Raw genomic sequence first — 7,241 nt, forward strand, 5'->3', positions numbered from 1 at the left:
TAACTGACCAAAAAAATGTTACTACTTCTTGCCCCAAACTAATGGTAGGCCCCAGGCCTCTGAGCTCCAGGGCGAGAGCATTCGGGGCCAGAGCCAGGTTCCAGGCGGGAAGTTCCTCACGAGCAGAGAGCCCCCCTCCATAGACAGGGCAAACAGCTGCAGCCCCTGGCCACACAGGGCCCACAACCAGATCAAGGGCTCTGCATGCATGCCCAACCCCATCCAGTCCCACAGCAAAGGACAGGGAGGACAGAGAGGAAAGCCACGCCTGCGCACCATCCTTCTGCCTAAGAGAACTCAGTCCTACCTGGGGCTCCCAGCTCCCGCTTGTCCTTAGTCCTGGCTCCTGCTGCTGCTGCAACGCACCAACCACCAGGAGAAACAGGCCTGCACCCTTGCCTGGCCTGTTCCCTGAGGACCTGTAGGAACAGGAGGAAACAGCTGAGCCGGGAGGCACCGCCAAACAGGCTCTCCCCATCCGCCAGTCCCAGCATGGCTGACAGGCCCAGTTCAGTCTCTCCTGGCCCTAAAACCTCGGGTCTCTCTGGATGTGGCTTTCCCTTCCTTGAAATGTGGTGTTGGGTCCAACTTTTCCTGGACACCACTATGTGTCCATTCCATGTTAGGGGCTGGAACACTGTGTCCCTGCCTTCAGCACATTTCCAGCCTGGTGAGGAAGCCAACAACACAGCAAAAGCCTGTTCCCGACTCTCCTGTCTGCGGGAGGTTGCCCTGCAGGCTTAGGAGTCCTAGGGTGCAATGAAGTACCACACCACTTTATGGCCTAGAGCAATTCCCCTGAGCCTCAGTTTTTTTAATGGGGAAACTACTAGCCCCCTCTCCCCAGGTGGTTCTGAGGTTCCAATGATGTGGCGTGCCAGCTCCTGTGCTGGACTCACGTTGAGAATGCCAAATGACTGACTTTTTTTTTTTTTTTTTAATGTGGCAGGGTCTCGCTCTATCACCCAGGCTGGAGTGCAGCGGCACCATCTTGGCTCACTGCAACCTCCATCTCCTGGTCTCAAGTGATTCTTGTGCCTCAGTCTCCTGAGCGGCTGAGATTACAGGCGCGCACCACCACACCCAGCTAACTTTTGTATTTTCAGTAGAGATAAAATGTTGTCCAGGCTGGTCTCAAACTCCTGACCAAGTAATCCACCGCCTCGGCTTCCCAAAATGCTGGGATTACAGGTGTGAGCCACCGTGCCCAGCCTGAAGAGTGACATTTTTTAATCTCTTGTTTTGTGCCTTATAGTTCAGGTGATTCTCACATTACTATTGTGCCCATTACACAGCTGAAAAAACTGAGGCCTGGAGATATCCTGGAAGGAAGAAATGGCAAAGGTAGCAAGGAACTCTGTGTCTCCTGGCTGAAAGGCCTAAGCATTTTTTCTGAAGGCCAGCTCAAGCCTCTAAGAAAGATTCTGCTCCCCAGATGTGAGCCCCTCCCCCAGCTGGAGACCCCCATCACCATTCCCTGGGGGTAGAGGCATCCTTGGCTTTATCTTTTTGTCTGTACTTTAAATTATTTCTAATTTTAATCTAAACTGTGCCAGTTAAATGGTGTCAGCGCCCTGCAGTCACAGCTCTGAATCACCCCCCACCCCTCTCTCCCCCATCGCTGCTACTGACACTAAGGGCTGGTGAGGGAGGGGCTGTCATGCAGGCTGAACAGGGCTGGGTATTAGGGGCTCTGTCTGGGCATCCTCCCTCCCTCAAGCTGCTTGGTCAAGGAGATGGGAAGGGGCAACAGACAGGCAGGAAATTGGGTTGGATACTGTCTGGGCTTTCTTTAACCCCAGCTCCCAGGAGAATGGGAACCACGTAGCCGGGGCTGGTGACAACATAAGACTTCGCATGTGCTGTGTTCTCACTATGGGCCAAGACTGTGTTAAAGGACCTTTAACATAGGACCTTTTGTCCTCACAACTTTCTCCATTCTGCAGATAAGGACACTCAGCCTTGAGAGGCCTAGCCTGGGTCTCTTGCTCTTAACAGGCACAAGCAAGTATTGGAGCCCAAATCATTCTTGGATCCAGAGCCCGAGGTCTTGGTCACAACACTGCTAACCCCAAGACTTGCCCTCTAGCCCTCTCCATGTGCACACCCACATCCTCATGGTCTCCCACACACTCACACACCCACACTGGGCTCTCACCTTCCCTCCCAGCACTGTCACCACACACCTTTTCACACCCCCTCCTGCCGCTAACACCCACGCCCAGGCACTCTCCGTTCCCCACAATCACAGTCATTCCCCAAGCGTAGACTGTGTCCCACCAGTCACACATTCCTACCGTGACCACACACTGCCAGGCTTACCCCAGTACTGTCCCATCACATAGCCCTTACACCACCCCTCAGCCAGGTACAGCTGCCCAGACACCTCCACACCTCTCTGTCACACACACACACACACAGAGACACACACACACACAACTGCACACATCACACACGCGCCATACAGCCTCCCTCTGCTGGCCTGCCCACCACGCCCCAGCTCACTCCACAGTAGGAACGAGGAAACCCCAGGGATCAGTCCCCTCCCTTAGTGACCAGGTGAGCCTGGTCACAGAAGCTCAGTGGCTCAGGGAGAGCCACACATGAGTACACGCACATACACACACTCATACAGATACACTCACACATGAGCCGGGTGGGCAGGCACCCAACACCAGGGGCTTCCACAATTAACAGATCTAAGGTACTCTTGGCCAGTTGGTCACCGTGATATACCCAGTATGCAACACTGAAATCTCCAGACACACAGGGACACACACACTGGCAGACAAGGACACACACATACACAAGAGTCTGGTGACAACAAAAACACCAAGAATGGTACACACAGTTGCAAAAGACACACACAGAGCCTCAGGACACAAACAGACATACACACATACACACAAGCAAGCCACACATGCGAAAAAGGACACACATGCACAGGCAAGTCCCACAGTGACAGACAGCACAGAAGCTGACACAGACACACGACATACCCACACACCCAGATACCAGTGACTTAGCACAAGGAGACAGCGTCCATGCATACAGGGTAGGCATCAGAGAAGGGGGCCCCCCACACACACTCACAGCAAATCCTTCTGACCCGGTTTAAGTGGGGGCTCAGTGGGGCTCTCCCGTGCCCCAAGAGTGAGGGAATTGGGGAAGTGGGAGCAGTTCCGATGGTGCTCTCCTTCTGCCTCTCCACCAGCAGCCAGGAGGACTCCCCCCTCCCTCCCCTCACCTGGCGGAGCACCCACAACGCAAGTGGCATCTGGGTTGGGGGCGGGTGCAGACCGCACCGGGCAGGGGCCACCCTGGGAGGGGTCTCAGAGGGGCGGAGGGGTGGGGCGGTAAGGGGGATGGTGGAGACTGGAGCCACGCCCAGCCCAGAGACGGATGAAGGGACCGAGAAAGACTCTTGAGACCGAAAGAAGAGACAGCGAGGAGGAGGCGCCGCGCGGGTCGGGCCTCCAGGGACCCAGGGGCGGGAGGCGAGGCCCGGCGGGCGGCCAGGCCTGGGCCCCGCGGTAGAGCGGATAGGCGGCTGGACCGGCAGGGGGCGGCAAGCGTGGGCCGGGGGCGCGGCTCCGGGAGAACGGGATCGAGGGGGCGGCCGGCGGGGGTAAGGGTGGGGGTGGGGCGATGGAGCACGCGGAGGGCGAGGGACGGAGGGATCGGGTCTTGGGAGAGGCGCGCAGGGGGAGAACACAGAGTGGGTGGCGACAGACGGACGGTCACAGGGCCCGGGAGATAGTCGAGAGGGACGGACGGGCCTCTCGGAGGAGCGGGAGACACACGGGCGGGCGGACAGAAAGACCTCAGCCCCCACTATCTGGCGGAGGGACGGACAGACAGACGGACGGGAGGACGAAGTCACCGGCAGGTCTCGACGCGGCGGGACTTTCGCTGACCGCGGCTCAGTTTCTCAGTTTCGGAAACGGGAACCGGGCCGGGAAGGGGAAGGAAGGGCGTCGCGCCCTCGGGGTAGCCCCGATCCCGCGCCCGGTCCCGGCCCTAACTCACCTCCCGGCGCAGGGGCAGGCGCCAAGGGTCGCGGCGGCGGTGGCGGGGGGGCGGCTCCTTGGCGCGCGCGGACGGGGGTCGGCGCGGCGCTGACTGGGACGAGCCCAGCGGCCAGTGAGGTGTGGCCCGGGCCTCGGCACGGCGGGCAGGCGCCGGGGGTCGCTCGGGGGATCTGGGCTGCAGCCGCTTCGGGCTCCGGCGCCGCGGCACACGGAAGTGCGAGGGGGCGGGGCCGCGCGACCTCACCCAGGTGCCGCCAGCCCCGCCCCCGCCAGGCCCCGCCCCCGCCAGGCCCCGCCCCACCAGCTGCAACCAGGGACTGTGTCCCTCTGCCTCTTTCTGCACGGGACACTGAGTCTCCCGGCCCCTCTGCCCTCCGTGGCCCGCTTCGCATCCTCCTGCCATTACGCGCAGCCAGCCCTCAGCAGGGGCCCATTTTACAGAGAAGGCCGCTGAGGCCCGATGGGGAGGTGCCCCCGCCCGCTGGGGCCTGGGAGGTACCGGCGGGGGTTCCCCCGCTCCCCACACCCACGCCCGGGACTCCCCACTGGCCAACTGGCCCGCCTCTCCTGGCCCCACTCCTGCTCTTCCTGTTGGCTGGAACTCGGACGCGGCCGGGCTCGGTGCCCGCCGCCAAGCCCGCTGTCCCGGCTCTGCCCCAAAGACTGAGCTGGTTACACTCCAGGGCCAGAGGTTCTCGCTGGTCGGCCGCTGCACTGCTCCTCAGGCGGTTCTGGGACCTGCCCCTACCCCGACTGGCAGTTGCCCCTACCCCGATTGGCAGTCTTCTGCTCTCCTGCCTCCATCTTCGAGACCTCTCTATTGCTCCTGGCAGGCGCCTCAGCCTCCTTTCCAGAGTGGAACTTTGTTACCAGCCATAACTCATTCATTCATTCATTCATACACCCATCCATCTATTCATGGAGTGTCCCCTAGGCTCAAAGTCTAGGGACCAGTTGGGGTTCTAGGGTGTCCATTCCCCTGTCCCCAGAGCTCAGAAAGCCAAGACATTATCCTTATACTGATCCAAAGAAATGTCACTTCCCAGGAGACAAAAAAGAGGGTTCCAGGTCCTGGGGAACCACCTAGAAGGGATAGGGAAAGTCTAAACACAAGGGACGGAAGTGGGGGACAATCTTTGAGGTGGCCTGAGCTGAGAAAGGGGCTTGTGACAGAGACAGGTTATTGGACTTTGGTCTTCTCACGGAGCAATGAGAAGGTGGTGAAAGCTGTTACAACCAGTCAGGACGACAGGCTCTAGAGGGCTCCTGCGGGATAGATGGGGCAAAGGGAGGGCAGGGCAGAGGACAGGCTGGATGGGGGACAGAAGGGCTGCCATGTTGTCAGCCACCTGGGTTGAGATTGGGGAAGATGGATGGGGAGAAAAGGTCAGACCAGGTGGGTTCCAGGACTATCCTTTGGGAAAGACATTTTTCTCTTCACACCCAGGCCTTGAGCATGCTGTTCTCTGGGCCTGAATGCCATTTCCCACCCCACCCCTAAACCTTTACCTGCCCTGGTTGTGTCCATTCAAATGCCCCTCCTCCCTGATGCCCAGTTGTAATGCATAGCACTTCCCTGAGCGAAGGACCATATTCATTAGCATGTTCTGTGTCCTGATACCATCCCACCCCACCCATCATGCCCCATGGCTTCCCTGGGGTTGGACTGGAGGAAAGGGTGCACAAGGTGAGCCTTAAGTGACCTTTGCCCACTTGGCATCAGGTTTCCTTCTGGCTCCTCCTTCAGGTCCACAGTCAGCCAACCCAGCCTCTCCCTCAACATAAACAATAGGCCCACCCCGTGCCAGGGACTGCAGCCAGAGGGAGGACCGACCCTTGCAGAGCTCCAGGTCCAGCCACCAGACCTTTGTGGCCTCCAGGTCCAGCCACCAGACCTTTGTTCCCACTCCCTGTGGTTCACCTTGGAAGAAGGAAATGAATAATCATGGCTATCGCTGATAGGGGCTACCCAGCACCAGGCTCTGTGCTGGGTGCTGGATGTGTGCAATCTGAACAGTTAAGAGGTGAGGGCTGCTGTTAGTGCCAGTTTTGGTGATGAGCAAACAGGCTCAGGGAAAGGAGAAGAGACTTGCCCCAGAGTACACAGCCAGTCAGTGGCAGAGGCGGACTCAGACCGAGGTCTCTCTGGCTCCAAAGCCCATAGTTTACATCAGGGATCTCAATTCCAACACCACTGACCTTTGGGACAGATGATTCTTTGCTGTGGGGGCTGCCCTGTGCACTGTAAGGATGTTTAGCAGCATCCCTGGCCTCTGCCTACTGGATGCCAGTAGTACCTTCCTGCTTTAACTTATGACAGACAAAAATGTCTCCAAACATCGCCAAATGTCCGCTGCAGGGCAAAATTACCCCTTGTTGAGAATCACTGCTTTGACATATACTGGTGTTACAGGAACAAGATTTACATTAGACAACAGGAAGCACTTTCCTGATCCTCAGGATATGCAGACTTGTGAGCTCAGGGGCTGCAAGCATACACTGGCTTCAGCCAATCTTTCTCCCCTGGAGAAAGGGGAAGTGTGATGTACTCAGAGGAGGGCAGAGGGGCTAAGGCTGTGCTAGCTATGCTGTGGCAAGGGCAGAGAAGGGATGAAGGTGGGCTTCCCCCCAGGCCTTAGGTCCAAGGGCCCCAGGGAGAACAGGTTTGCATGAGGTCCAGGGAGTCCAGAGTCCAGGCCAAGCTTGACTAGAACCAACCTGCATCTTGGAGCTGCTTCTGGGTGCCACACTGGTGGGCCAGGGCAGGGTCCTGATGAGCTGGTATCTGTGTCCCCATAATCTGCCTGGCATCAACAAGAAGGGCCTGCCGAAGCCTGAGAGCAAACCTTGGCTGTGTCACATGCTAACTGTATGACCCTGAGTAGGTGACCATGCCTCTCTCAGCTTCAGAGTTCTCACTTATGAAAAGAGCTGATGACAGACTCATGTCAGGGGTTGAATGAGATGATAAGGGTTAAATGAGATGATATATACAGAGCCTCAGCCAGGCTAGACACATTGCCCAGGGTTACAGCCTGTGACCTGGCATGGTCATGTGCCAAGTCATAGGCCGTCAGCCTTGAAAGAGCCTTCAATGGCCTCTCATGACATGCAACATAAATCCCTGAGCAGGGCTAGACTCATAGCAGCTGTCTAGAGGTGATACTTTCCTCCTCCTCCAGGTTTGCAGCCAAGAAGATGGGCTAGGGG

General features: G+C 57.9%; 1 protein-coding gene across 2 annotated transcripts in view; it reads right to left on the minus strand.

The window, feature by feature from the left end:
* PRKCD (protein kinase C delta) overlaps positions 1–4,259 on the minus strand; it is a 32,406-nt gene extending 28,147 nt beyond the window's left edge. Inside the window, exons 1-2 of one of the 2 annotated variants that reach the window (XM_023189529.1) lie at positions 4,030–4,259; positions 308–419 (exon numbers count right to left, since the gene is read on the minus strand). The gene's annotated coding sequence lies outside the window, so the exon portion shown is untranslated. The remainder of the gene's footprint in view (positions 1–307; positions 420–4,029) is intronic. The other variant, XM_023189530.2, reaches the window with a different exon arrangement.
* Positions 4,260–7,241: the final 2,982 nt, after the last annotated feature.

Source organism: Piliocolobus tephrosceles, chromosome 2, assembly GCF_002776525.5.
Source record: "Piliocolobus tephrosceles isolate RC106 chromosome 2, ASM277652v3, whole genome shotgun sequence".
NCBI lineage: Eukaryota > Metazoa > Chordata > Mammalia > Primates > Cercopithecidae > Piliocolobus > Piliocolobus tephrosceles.